Source organism: Thalassophryne amazonica, chromosome 3 (assembly GCF_902500255.1).
Source record: "Thalassophryne amazonica chromosome 3, fThaAma1.1, whole genome shotgun sequence".
Taxonomy (NCBI): domain Eukaryota; kingdom Metazoa; phylum Chordata; class Actinopteri; order Batrachoidiformes; family Batrachoididae; genus Thalassophryne; species Thalassophryne amazonica.
Window position 1 is genome coordinate 132,414,230 of NC_047105.1, and position 14,213 is coordinate 132,428,442.

Genomic DNA, 14,213 nt, shown 5'->3' on the forward strand with positions numbered 1-14,213 from the left:
TGTCCCTTTTAAATAAATGAAATGAAAGCCCAAGTAGGAAAAGCCCAACACGAGACATAGCACACAGACAAAACCAATACAATCTAAACAGAATAGAATCAAACAGAAAACATGACACAACATGACAGATACCTTGAATCTTGGAATTTTTAAACAAAATTGGTAACAATTCAGTTGCCACAATAAATAATAAGCTACATCCTACAACCAATGTTACATCCTTGTCTCATGCCTCTTGCTACCTTAAATTCTCAGAGAGGGAAACACAACTATAATATCTTTATACAACATCCTAATTATGTCTAAAATTTATCACCAAATCCAAAATGTCTAAGTGCGCCAAAAATAAACTCTTGTTTGAGTGAGTCAAATGCCTTGTAAAAACCTAAGAAAAGTATGAAACTATACAGTAAATTTTGCAGAGTAAAATATACTCTGCCAGGATAATATTTGGTCCCAGTCTAAATAGAGTAAAATACACTGTAGAGTGAAATCAGCTCTATACCGTCTTGTCAAATCAAGTGTTTCTACTCCAATAAGAGTTAATTTTACACTGTGATAGAGTTGATTTAGCACTGTGATAGAGTATATTTAACGATTTTTGGAATGGGACCAAATGTTATCCCAGCATAGTAAATTTTACTCTGCAACATTTACTGTGTATTATCGTTAATTAAATAATTGTGCAGCCAGCCTGCTCTGTATCAGCCTGATCCCATCAGATCTCAGAAGCTAAGCAGCGCAGGATCTGGTTAGTACTTGGATGGGAGACCTCTTTGGAATACCAGCTGCTGTGTGTGTTTCTCCAGGTAGAACTGGAGTTGCATCACGAAGGGCATCTGATATAAAACCTGTGCCAAATACCAATGTGGATCTGGCTGTATCTGTTTTGGTGACCCCGAACAAAATGGGAACACCCGAATGGACAATAACAACATCATTAATTAAATAATTGTAATTGATAACATTGAGTAATGAATATTACTGTGAATAGATCTTCCTTTGCGAAATCCTGATTGAGTTGGACTTGTAATGTTGGATATATCTACTTTTAATCTTGCTGCCAGTACAGCCGTAACAATTTTATAATCAGTATTCAGGAGTATAATAGGTCTCAAGTTGCTTAATAGACATTTGTCTTTATCTTGTTTGGGGATTAATTTAATTATGCCTTGTTTCATTGTTGTCATTAATTATTTTCCAGTAATACATTCATTTATTCCTTCAAATAACAGGATGTTAATTTCTTCCCAGAAATGTTTGTAGAAATTTGCAGTTATTCCATCTCAGCCTGGGGATCCGATGGGCCCGATGCTATTTTTGTAATGATACTGTTGTGAAAGTGTAGGTACACGGACCCACAACAGGGGGCGCAATGAACGGACAATAGAGAAAGGTGAATAACAAGTTTTACTGTTGTGAACAGGGCACAACCAATACAACAATTAATACTTTGTAAGTCGAAATCTGCTGGTGTTGTGTGGGCAGGCTCGAAGGTAGGAGACGTCCGTCCCCGTCGAACCGGAACCACCCAGATTTCCTCTGCCACCGAAAACCAGGAGTACTGGAACCGCCAAGTCCCGAATTCCCAGGTGGCCACTGCCTTCGCTCGTCGGATCCGGTACTGCTGGCGGGAAAGAGCACAAACACACAGGTATGGGTGCGACAGCACCCAGTAGACGGAGAGGGGAGAAGCCGCCTCCACCTCTTGAAATAATGAAGCAGGAAGGTGAGTACTTATCCAAGCAAGGTGCTTTCTGTAATCAGCTGTCCTGAAATAGTTTAGCAAGGTTTATCAGAGTCCTCAAAATATATACTAGCAGAGTAGGTTACCTTAATCTCAAGGCGATATCTCGGCACTGAGGTGGAGACGCTGTCCTGCTGATATACTCCGTCCTGAGTGCAGTCAGCTGTGTCTAGTAATGGGTGACAGCTGTCAGCCTGACAGCCTTCGTCGGCGGCAGCGCCCTCTGGTGCCTGGAGCCCGCACTCCAGGCAGGGCGCCCTCTGGTGGTGGTGGGCCAGCAGTACCTCCTCTTCAGCGGCCCACACAACAGATACAATTGAATTCTTCGATTTTCAAATCCTCCTCACAAACATTCCTGTAGCCCTCATCAATTATAGTAATCAGACCATTTATTTAATGAAAGAATAGATCAGGTTTTTGTTTAGAATAAGAGAATGTATATAAGCAACCTGGTCTCACGGCAAGTTGTGATTCAGCCGCACGAAATATACAGAGGTGTCAAGTAACGAAGTACAAATACTTCGTTACTGTACTTAAGTACACTTTTTAGGTATCTATACTTTACTCCATTACTTATTTTTCTGCCTACTTCTGACTTCTACTCATTACATTTTCACACAAGTATCTGTACTTTCTATTCCTTACATTTTTAAAACAAACAGCCTCGTTACTCTTGGCTTCAGTGCCGGTGGATGTGCGCTGCTGAGGTGTCAGCGCACATCCACCGGCGCGGCTCCACCTGAAGCCCGAGGCGCCAGCGCAGTTCCACTGGCACGGCTTTACCGAGGTGCCAGCGCAGATTTATCTGACCATGGGTCCGAAGAAGGCACTGACGGCGGAGGAGGGAGATGATATCAAAAAGTCCCTGGACTTTTTGTCTGAGGAAATCTCTGTTGTTAAAATGCAGCAGAAATCCATTATGGAGCTGGTGGAAGAAGTGAAGGCTCTCCGGATCCAGAATGGTGAGAAAGACCGGCGTCTGGTGTACCTGGAGAACCGTGTTGCGGAGTTGGAACAGTACACAAGGATGAACGACGTTATTATTACAGGAATTCATATTAAACCTCGATCCTACGCACGGGCGGTGTCAGAAGACAGCGAGCAGGAGGCCAGCTCAGTGGAACAACAGGTGGCTGACTTCCTGCAATCTAAAGGTATTCAAATGGACTGTAAGAACACTGAAGCGTGCCACCCCCTGCCCAGGAGAGAGGATGGAGACAAGCGAGCAGTTATAATGAGGTTTGTCAACAGAAAACATAAAATGGCATTGTTAAAACAGGGACGGAAACTCAAAGGAACAAACATTCATCAATGAACATCTGACCAAAAGAAACGCAGACATCGCCAGGAAAGCTCGTTTCTTAAAAAAGCAGGGAAAAATTCAACAGACATGGACATCCAACTGCAAAACATTTATCAAATTGAATGGAACACCAGAACAAGCAAAGGTTATGGTAATCAGGAACATCGAGGATCTGGACAAATACGACCAATAAGGTATGAGGACACAAACACATCACAACACCATGACACAGACCAGAGGAACCTATTCATCTACTACATCATCTACATCTGGAGACAAGAAGGATATAACTCAAAGGATTGCTGATCATGGAAAAGTAGAACTGAGAACATTTAAATACACAGACCACAATATACTGGACTTGGAGCACGATATAGACCCGGACAATAATTTCTTCTCAAATATTAATGACAGTTGTTGCTATTATACAGATGAACAGTTTAATCGGATCATTAAAACGGATAACAAATTATTGGATTGGATTTGATGACCGAGCAGAACGTCCTCCTGAACCGCAGGGTGGAGGCTCTCGCCGCGCAGGTGGAAGCGCGCCCTCAGGGCGCCGCTGCGGCTCTCCCTCCCGACGACCCTGTGCGTAACAGCGACGTTCCACTGGTCGTTCAACGACCCCTCCCACCTTCCCCTGAAGCATACATAAGCCCCCCAGAGCCGTACGGAGGCTGTGTGGAGACGTGCGCGGATTTTCTTATGCAGTGTTCGCTCGTCTTCGCACAGCGTCCCGTCATGTACGCGACCGACGCTAGCAAAGTAGCTTATGTGATCAATCTGCTTCGTGGTGAGGCACGCGCTTGGGCTACAGCGCTCTGGGAGCAAAGTTCACGGCTCCTTCTGACATATGATGGGTTTGTGAGGGAGCTCAGAACAGTGTTCGATCACCCTAATAGAGGAGAGACCGCTTCAACCGTGCTGCTGTCAATGAGACAGGGGCGCCGGAGCGCAGCTGCCTATGCAGTCGACTTCCGCATCGCGGCTGCGAGGTCCGGCTGGAATAGCGCTGCCCTCCGCGCCGCCTTCGTAAACGGACTGTCGTTGGTCCTCAAGGAGCACCTGGTGGCTAAGGACAAACCGCGGGATTTAGATGGGCTCATCGATCTTGTCATACGATTAGACAATCGGTTAGAAGAGCGCCGTCGGGAACGAGACGAAGGGCGTGGCCAGGCACGCGTCGTCCCTCTCCCTTCCGGTTCCGACCGCGTTCCGCCCTCCCCACGCTCCACAGCCCCTGCGCTCCGTGCGGTTACAGCCCCCCCTGCTGACGAAGCTATGGACACGAGTAGGGCAACATTTAGGGCACCGGTTACACAAAGGAGGCTGGCCCGCGGGGCGTGTTTTGTTTGTGGCTCGATTGAGCATCATTTAAGAGACTGCCCCGAGCGGTTAAACACCAACGCCCGCCCCTAAGAACTGGGCTAGGGGTGGGCCGAGACATTCACGTGGGACACACCCACATCGCCACACGACTCCGTTACAATCCTTTATGAGGATTTAACCCTGACGGCCCCAGCACTGGTGGACACGGGCTCAGAAGGGAATTTGCTAGACAGCAAATGGGCCAGGGAGATAGGGTTCCCTCTGGTGGCCCTTACCTCGCCTGTACAGGTTCGGGCACTAGATGGCTCCCTACTCCCTCCAACCACTCACAAGACACCACCAGTGTTACTGGTGGTGTCAGGGAATCACCGGGAGGAGATTGAGTTTTTCGTAACTCCGGCCACCTCCCGTGTGATTTTAGGTTTCCCTGGATGTTGAAACACAATCCCCGGATCGATTGGCCGTCCGGGGTAGTGGTTCAGTGGAGCGAAACCTGCCATCGGGTATGTTTAGGTTCCTCGGTTCCTCCCGGTTCCCAGGCCAGGGAGGAGGTCAGAGCCCCGCCCAATCTAGGGACGGTGCCAGTGGAGTACCATGACCTTGCGGAGGTGTTTAGCAAGGATCTGGCGCTCATCCTTCCCCCGCACCGCCCGTATGATTGTGCCATTGATTTGGTTCCAGGCGTTGAGTTCCCGTCCAGTAGGCTGTACAACCTCTCACGACCTGAACGCGAATCAATGGAGACCTACATCCGGGACTCTTTGGCTGCCGGGTTGATCCGGAATTCCACCTCCCCGATGGGTGCGGGTTTCTTTTTTGTGGGGAAAAAGGATGGCGGCTTACGTCCATGCATTGATTACAGGGGGCTGAACGAAATCACGGTTCGTAACCGATACCCCTTACCCTTGTTGGATTCGATGTTCACGCCCCTGCATGGAGCCAAGATATTCACCAAGCTTGATCTTAGGAAAGCGTATCACCTGGTTCGGATCCGGAAGGGAGACGAGTGGAAGACGGCATTTAACACCCCGTTAGGACATTTTGAGTACCTGGTCATGCCGTTCGGTCTTACAAACGCTCCCGCGACGTTCCAAGCATTAGTTAATGATGTCTTGCGGGACTTCCTGCACCGATTCGTCTTCGTATATCTAGACGACATACTCATCTTTTCTCCGGATCCTGAGACCCATGTCCGACATGTACGTCAGGTCCTGCAGCGGTTGTTGGAGAACCGGCTGTTTGTTAAGGGCGAGAAGTGTGAGTTTCACCGCACCTCTTTGTCCTTCCTGGGGTTCATCATCTCCCCCAACTCCGTCGCTCCTGATCCGGCCAAGGTTGCGGCGGTGAGAGACTGGCCCCAACCCACAAGCCGTAGGAAGCTGCAACAGTTCCTCGGCTTTGCGAATTTCTACAGGAGGTTCATTAAGGGCTACAGTCAGGTTGTTAGCCCCCTGACAGCCCTGACCTCACCAAAAGTCCCCTTCACCTGGTCGGATCGTTGCGAAGCCGCGTTCAAGGAGTTGAAACGGCGCTTCTCGTCTGCACCCGTTCTGGTGCAGCCCGATCCTAGTCGCCAGTTAGTGGTTGAAGTGGACGCCTCGGACTCAGGGATAGGAGCTGTGCTTTCCCAGAGCGGGAAGACCGATAAGGTCCTTCATCCGTGTGCCTATTTTTCCCGCAGGTTGACCCCGGCTGAACGGAACTATGATGTCGGCAACCGAGAGCTCCTTGCGGTGAAAGAGGCTCTTGAAGAGTGGAGACACCTGTTGGAGGGAACGTCCGTGCCATTCACGGTTTTCACTGACCACCGGAACCTGGAATATATCAGGACCGCCAAGCGGCTGAATCCCAGGCAAGCCCGCTGGTCACTGTTCTTCGGCCGTTTTGACTTCCGCATCACCTACCGGCCCGGGACCAAGAACCAGAAATCGGATGCCTTGTCCCGGGTACACGAAGACGAGGTCAAAACGGAGTTGTCGGATCCACCGGAACCCATCATCCCGGAGTCCACTATCGTGGCCACCCTCACCTGGGACGTAGAGAGAACCGTCCGGGAGGCCCTGGCACGAAGCCCGGACCCTGGTACTGGACCGAAGAACAGACTTTACGTCCCACCAGAGGCACGGGCTGCAGTCCTGGACTTCTGTCACGGCTCTAAGCTCTCCTGTCATCCAGGGGTGCGAAGAACCGTGGCAGTTGTCCGGCAGCGCTTCTGGTGGGCGTCTATGGAGGCCGACGTCCGGGACTATATCCAGGCCTGTACCACCTGCGCCAGGGGCAAGGCCGACCATCGCAAGGCTCCGGGACTGCTACAGCCGCTGCCCGTGCCTCATCGCCCCTGGTCCCACATCGGCCTGGATTTTGTCACGGGCCTCCCGCCGTCCCAGGGAAACACCGTCATCCTCACGATAGTGGACCGATTCTCCAAGGCGGCCCACTTCGTGGCCCTCCCTAAGCTCCCAACGGCCCAGGAGACAGCGGACCTCCTGGTCCACCACGTCGTCCGCCTGCATGGGATACCATCAGACATCGTCTCCGATCGCGGTCCCCAGTTCTCCTCGCACGTCTGGAGGAGCTTCTGCCGGGAACTGGGGGCCACGGTCAGTCTCTCATCCGGGTATCACCCCCAGACCAACGGGCAAGCAGAGCGGGCTAATCAAGAAATGGAGCAAACACTACGTTGTGTGACAGCCGGGCACCCGGCGGCCTGGAGTACTCATCTGGCCTGGATCGAGTACGCCCACAACAGTCAAGTGTCATCAGCCACCGGCCTCTCCCCCTTTGAGGTGTGTTTGGGGTATCAGCCCCCATTATTCCGGTGGTTGAGGGAGAGGTCGGTGTGCCCTCGGTCCAGGCCCACCTGCGGAAGTGCCGTCGGGTGTGGCGTGCCGCCCGTTCTGCTTTGTTGAAGGCCCGGATGAGGGCGAAGACCCATGCAGACCGGCGGCGGACCCCGGCCCCTACGTATCGCCCCGGGCAGGAAGTGTGGTTTTCCACCAAGGACATTCCACTGCAAGTGGCCTCCCCAAAACTGCAAGACAGATACATAGGTCCGTTTAAGATTCTCAAGGTCATCAATCCCGCCGCAGTGAGGCTTCGGCTTCCAGCCTCACTGCGGATCCATCCAGTATTTTATGTGTCAAAGATCAAGCCCCATCACTCCTCGCCCCTCTGTGCACCCGGTCCGGCACCACCTCCTGCCCGGATCATCGATGGCGAGCCGGCTTGGACAGTGCGCCGGCTGTTGGACGTCCGACGGATGGGCCGGGGTTTTCAATATCTGGTGGATTGGGAGGGGTACGGTCCCGAAGAACGCTCCTGGGTGAAGAGGAGCTTCATCCTGGACCCGGCCCTCCTGGCCGACTTCTACCGTCGCCACCCGGACAAACCCGGTCGGGCGCCAGGAGGCGCCCGTTGAGGGGGGGGTCCTGTTGTGTGGGTCGCTGAAGAGGAGGTACTGCTGGCCCACCACCACCAGTGGGCGTCCTGCCTGGAGTGCGGGCTCCAGGCACCAGAGGGCGCCGCCGCCTCACAGGAGCAGCCCAGGTGACAGCTGTCACCCATCATCTGAGACAGCTGACAGCAATCATCCGTGGGGTATATCAGCAGGACGGCATCTCCACCTCATTGCCGAGATATCGTTTCTACCTGAGAGGTAACGTATCAAAGCTGACGGAGTGTATCCTTTTGGATTTGTGCTTAGTTTGTGGATTACTGTTCCAACGAGAGGTGGAGGTAACTTCCCTGCTGTTCGGAGTCTTGGGTGCATACGCGCCCCCATCTAACTGTTCTGTGTTCCTCGCCAGCAGTACCAGGTCCGACACGCGGAGGCAGTGGCCACCTGGGAGTTCGGGACTTGGCGGCTCCAGTATTCCCGGGGTCCTGTGGCGGAGGAAGCCGTGTGGTTCCGGTCCTACCTTGGAGAGGCGTCTCCTATCTTCGAGCCTGCCCACACGACACTTTTGTGAATTGACTGTTGTCCAATTCCGTGATTGGTTGTATTCGTTGTGCACATTCACAACAGTAAAGCGTTGTTATTTGACTTACTCCATTGTCCGTTCATTTGCGCCCCCTGTTGTGGGTCCGTGTTCCTACACTTTCACAACAGGATATCTCGGCCAGCGTCATGGATCCCGAGGGGCGTCAACCTTCTGTTGAACGGCCAATGGAAGAACAGGGTGCACAGGCGTCTGCAGGAGGCGTGCTCGGTGAGTTGCAGCAAATCCTCACCGCCTTTACCGCTCGGCTGGATTTGATGTCCGAGCAAAAGGTCATCCTTAATCGCAGGATGGAGGCTCTCACCACACAGGTGGAAGCGCGTGATCAGAGCGCTGCTGCGGCTCCTCCTCCTGCCGACCCGGTGCCGGATATTAACATTCCACTGGTCGTTCAACGAACCCCCCCACCATCCCCTGAAGCATACATAAGTCCCCCAGAGCCGTACGGGGGTTGTGTGGAGACGTGCGCGAACTTTCTGATGCAGTGTTCGCTCGTCTTTGCACAACGACCCGTGATGTACGCGTCTGACGCCAGCAAGGTGGCTTATGTTATTAAGTTGCTTCGGGGTAAGGCACGTGCCTGGGCTACGGCGCTCTGGGAACAGAACTCACGGTTGTTATCAGCATACACTGGGTTTGTGGGGGAGTTCAGAACAGTGTTTGATCACCCTAACAGAGGAGAGACCGCTTCAACAATGCTGCTGTCAATGCGACAGGGGCGCCGGTGCGCAGCCGAATATGCAGTCGACTTCCGCATCGCGGCTGCGAGGTCCGGCTGGAATGACGTTGCGCTCCGCGCCGCCTTCATAAATGGACTGTCATCGGTCCTGAAGGAGCATCTGGTAGCTAAGGAAGAACCGCGGGATTTAGATGGGCTTATCGATCTCGTTATACGGTTAGACAATCGGTTGGAGGAACGCCGTCGGGAGCGAGGCGAAGGACGTGGCTGAGTACGCGCCGTCCCTCTCCCTTCCGGGTTCGAAAAGGGGCAGCCCTCCCCACGCTCCACAGCCGCAGCGCTCCGTGGGGCAACAGCTCCCCCTGCTGACGTTGCTAGGGAAACGCACAGGGCCAAACTGAGAACAGATGACAGAATGAGGAGGCTGGTCCTCGGGGAGTGTTTTCTCTGCAGCTCAAAGGCGCACATACAGAAAAACTGCCCCAAACGGCCACAACGACAACAACCGCCCTTAGAGACTGGGCTAAGGGGGAGTCATAACATTCACGTGGGACACACACAGATTGCCACACGACTCCCAGTTACAATCCTGAGCGGGGATTTAACCCTTCAAGCCCCAGCACTGGTGGACACGGGGTCAGAAGGGAATCTGCTAGACAGCAGATGGGCAAGGGAGGTAGGGCTCCCTCTGGTGGTGCTTCCTTCGCCATTGCAGGTGCGGGCACTAGATGGCACCCTCCTCCCTTTAAGCACACACAAGACACAACCAGTAACTCTGGTGGTGTCTGGAAACCATCGGGAGGAGATTTAGTTTTTTGTAACTCCTTCTACCTCCTGCGTGATTTTGGGCTTCCCATGGATGTTGAAACACAATCCCCGGATTGATTGGCCGTCTGGGGTAGTGGTTCAGTGGAGCGAAACCTGCCATCGGGTGTGTTTAGGATCCTCGGTTCCTCCCGGTTTGCATGCTAAGGAGGAGGTCAAAGTCCCTCCCAATCTGACGGCAGTGCCGGTTGAGTACCACGATCTTGCTGACGTCTTCAGCAAGGATCTGGCACTCACCCTTCCCCCGCACCGTCCGTACGATTGTGCCATTGATTTGGTTCCAGGCGTTGAGTTCCCGTCCAGCAGGCTGTACAACCTCTCACGACCTGAGCGCGAATCAATGGAGACCTACATCCGGGACTCATTAGCTGCCGGGCTGATCCGGAACTCCACCTCCCCGATGGGGGCAGGTTTCTTTTTTGTGGGCAAGAAAGATGGCGGACTCCGTCCATGCATTGATTACAGGGGGCTGAATGAGATTACGGTTCGCAATCGATACCCGTTGCCATTGTTGGATTCCGTGTTCACCCCCCTGCATGGAGCCAAAATCTTTACTAAGCTGGATCTTAGAAATGCGTATCACCTGGTTCGGATCCGGAAGGGAGACGAATGGAAGACGGCATTTAACACCCCATTAGGTCACTTTGAGTACCTGGTCATGCCGTTCGGCCTCACCAACGCCCCCGCGACGTTCCAAGCCTTGGTTAACGACGTCTTGTGGGACTTCCTGCACCAATTCGTCTTCATATATCTGGACGATATTCTCATCTTTTCTCCGGATCCTGAGACCCATGTCCAGCATGTACGTCAGGTCCTGCAGCGGTTGTTAGAGAACCGACTGTTTGTGAAGGGCGAGAAGTGCGAGTTTCACTGCACGTCTTTGTCCTTCCTGGGGTTTATCATCTCCTCTAACTCCGTCGCTCCTGATCTGGCCAAGGTTGCGGCAGTGAGAGATTGGCCCCAACCAACAAGCCGTAGGAAGCTGCAACAGTTCCTCGGCTTCGCTAATTTCTATAGGAGGTTCATTAAGGGCTACAGTCAGGTAGTTAGCCCCCTGACAGCCCTGACCTCTCCAAAAGTCCCCTTCACCTGGTCGGATCGGTGCGAAGCCGCGGTCAAGGAGTTGAAACGACGGTTCTCTACTGTGCCAGTTTTGGTGCAGCCCGACCCTAGCCGCCAGTTTGTGGTTGAAGTGGACGCCTCTGACTCAGGGATAGGAGCCGTGCTATCCCAGAGCGGAGAGACCGATAAGGTTCTTCACCCGTGTGCCTACTTTTCTCGCAGGATGACCCCGGCTGAACGGAGCTATGACGTCGGCAATCGAGAACTCCTTGCGGTGAAAGAGGCTCTTGAGGAGTGGAGACACCTGTTGGAGGGAGCGTCTGTGCCATTCACGGTTTTCACTGACCATCGGAACCTGGAGTATATCAGGACCGCCAAGCGGCTGAACCCCAGACAAGCCCGCTGGTCACTGTTCTTCGGACGTTTTGACTTCCGGATCACCTATCGCCCCGGGACCAAGAACCAGAGATCGGATGCCTTGTCCCGGGTACACGAAGACGAAGTCAAAACTGTGCTGTCGGATCCACCGGAGCCCATCATTCCGGAGTCCACTATCGTGGCCACCCTCACCTGGGACATGGAGAAGACCGTCCGGGAGGCCCTGGCACGGAGCCCGGACCCCGGAACCGGTCCGAAGAATCGTCTGTACATCCCACCAGAGGCCAGAGCTGCAGTCTTGGACTTCTGTCATGGTTCCAAGCTCTCCTGTCATCCAGGGGTGCGAAGGATCGTGGCAGTTGTCCGGCAGCGCTTCTGGTGGGCGTCTATGGAGGCCGACGTCTGGGAGTACATCCAGGCCTGCACCACCTGTGCCAGGGGCAAGGCAGACCACAAGAGGTCCCAAGGGCTTCTCCAGCCGCTTCCTGTGCCTCATCGCCCCTGGTCCCATATCAGCCTGGATTTCGTCACGGGCCTCCCACCGTCCCAGGGCAACACCACCATCTTCACGATAGTGGACCGATTCTCCAAGGCGGCCCACTTCGTGGCCCTCCCGAAGCTCCCAACAGCCCAGGAGACAGCAGACCTCCTGGTCCACCACGTCGTCCGTCTGCATGGGATACCTACCGATATCGTCTCTGATCGTGGTCCCCAGTTCTCCTCACATGTCTGGAGGACCTTCTGCCGGGAACTGGGGGCCACTGTGAGCCTCACGTCCGGGTATCACCCGCAGACCAATGGACAGGCAGAACGGGCCAATCAGGAATTGGAGCAAGCCCTGCGCTGTGTGACGTCCGCACACCCGACGGCCTGGAGTGAACATCTGGCCTGGATCGAGTATGCGCATAACAGCCAGGTGTCCTCTGCCACCGGCCTCTCCCCGTTTGAGGTGTGTTTGGGGTATCAGCCCCCATTGTTTCCCGTGGTGGAGGGAGAGGTCGGTGTGCCCTCGGTCCAGGCCCACCTGCGGAAGTGCCGTCGGGTGTGGCGCTCCGCCCGTTCTGCCTTGTTGAAGGCCCGGACAAGGGCGAAGACTCATGCGGACCGCCGGCGATCCCCGGCCCCTGCTTACCAGCCCGGGCAGGAGGTGTGGCTATCCACGAAGGACATCCCCCTCCAGGTGGACTCCCCGAAACTCATGGACAGGTATATTGGACCATACAGAATCCTCAAAATCCTCAGTCCTGCTGCAGTGAAGCTCCAACTCCCGGCTTCACTGCGGATCCACCCAGTCTTTCATGTGTCCAGGATCAAGCCTCACCACACCTCACCCCTCTGTGCTTCCGGTCCGGCGCTGCCTCCTGCCCAGATCATTGACGGGGAGCCGGCTTGGACAGTGCGCTGGCTCCTGGACGTCCGTCGAATGGGCCGGGGGTTCCAATATCTGGTGGACTGGGAGGGGTATGGACCCGAAGAACGCTCCTGGGTGAAGAGGAGCTTCATCCTGGATCCGGCCCTCCTGGCCGATTTCTACTGTCGACACCCCGATAAGCCTGGTCGGGTGCCAGGAGGCGCCCGTTGAGGGGGGGGTCCTGTTGTGTGGGCCGCCAGAAGAGGAGGTACTGCTGGCCCACCACCAGAGGGCGCCCTGCCTGAAGTGCGGGCTTCAGGCACGAGAGTGCGCTGCCGGCACGGACACAGCCGGGAGTGACAGCTGTCACTCATTATTTCCTGACAGCTGTCACTCATTCTTCATCATCTCACTCCATAAAACCCAGACGTCATCTCCACCTCATCGCCGAGATATCGTACTTCTTTGGAGGTAACTTTCTCTGCCTGTATTGATTGATTGTGTTGCAGCTGTCTTACCAGAGGACCGGCGTGGGTCGCGACTGTTTCGTCCTACGTTCCGTCAGATAAGTGGTTACACAGACGCTGCACAAGTGTGTATTAGAGGTGGAGGTGGCATTCCCACCGTTGTTGTTACGGGGTGTACACACACCCACACTTGACTGTTTTTGCTCTTCGCCAGCAGTAGCAGATCCGACAGTCGGGGACGGTGATCACCTGGGAATTCGGGACTTGGCGGCTCCAGTATTCACCAGGTTCGGTGGCGGCGGAAATCGTGTGGTTCCGGCTCTTCTCAGGACAGACGTCTTCTATCCTCGAGCCTGCCCACACGTCACCTTTGTGGATTGACTGTTATCAAATTCTGAGATTGTCTGTATATTCGTTGTGCACCTTCACAACATTAAATTGTTACTTTTTGGCTCATCTATTGACCGTTCATTTGCGCCCCCTGTTGTGGGTCCGTGTCACTACACTTTCACAACATTGAGTAAGTCAATGTCTACCTTTAGAAAGTCCATGTCTATTTTCAGTAAGTCCATGTCTATCTTTAGCAAGTCCATGTCTATTTTTAGCAAGTCCATGTCTATTTTCAGTAGGTCCATGTCTATTTTCAGTAGGTCCATGTCTACCTTTAGTAAGTCCATGTCTATTTTCAGTAGGTCCATGTCTACCTTTAGTAGGTCCATGTCTATTTTCAGTAAGTCCATGTCTAACTTTAGTAAGTCCATGTCTACCTTTAGTAAGTCCATGTCTACCTTTAGTAAGTCCATGTCTATTTTCAGTAAGTCCATGTCTATCTTTAGCAAGTCCATGTCTATTTTTAGCAAGTCCATGTCTATTTTCAGTAGGTCCATGTCTATTTTCAGTAGGTCCATGTCTACCTTTAGTAAGTCCATGTCTATTTTCAGTAGGTCCATGTCTACCTTTAGTAGGTCCATGTCTATTTTCAGTAAGTCCATGTCTAACTTTAGTAAGTCCATGTCTAACTTTAGTAAGTCCATGTCTACCTTTAGTAAGTCCATGTCTACCTTTTGTAGG

The 14,213-nt window shown here is 53.2% G+C and overlaps 1 pseudogene; it reads left to right on the plus strand.

Moving 5' to 3' along the window:
- Positions 1–681: 681 nt before the first annotated feature.
- Positions 682–800, plus strand: LOC117508050 (annotated as a pseudogene).
- The last annotated feature ends 13,413 nt before the right edge of the window (positions 801–14,213 follow it).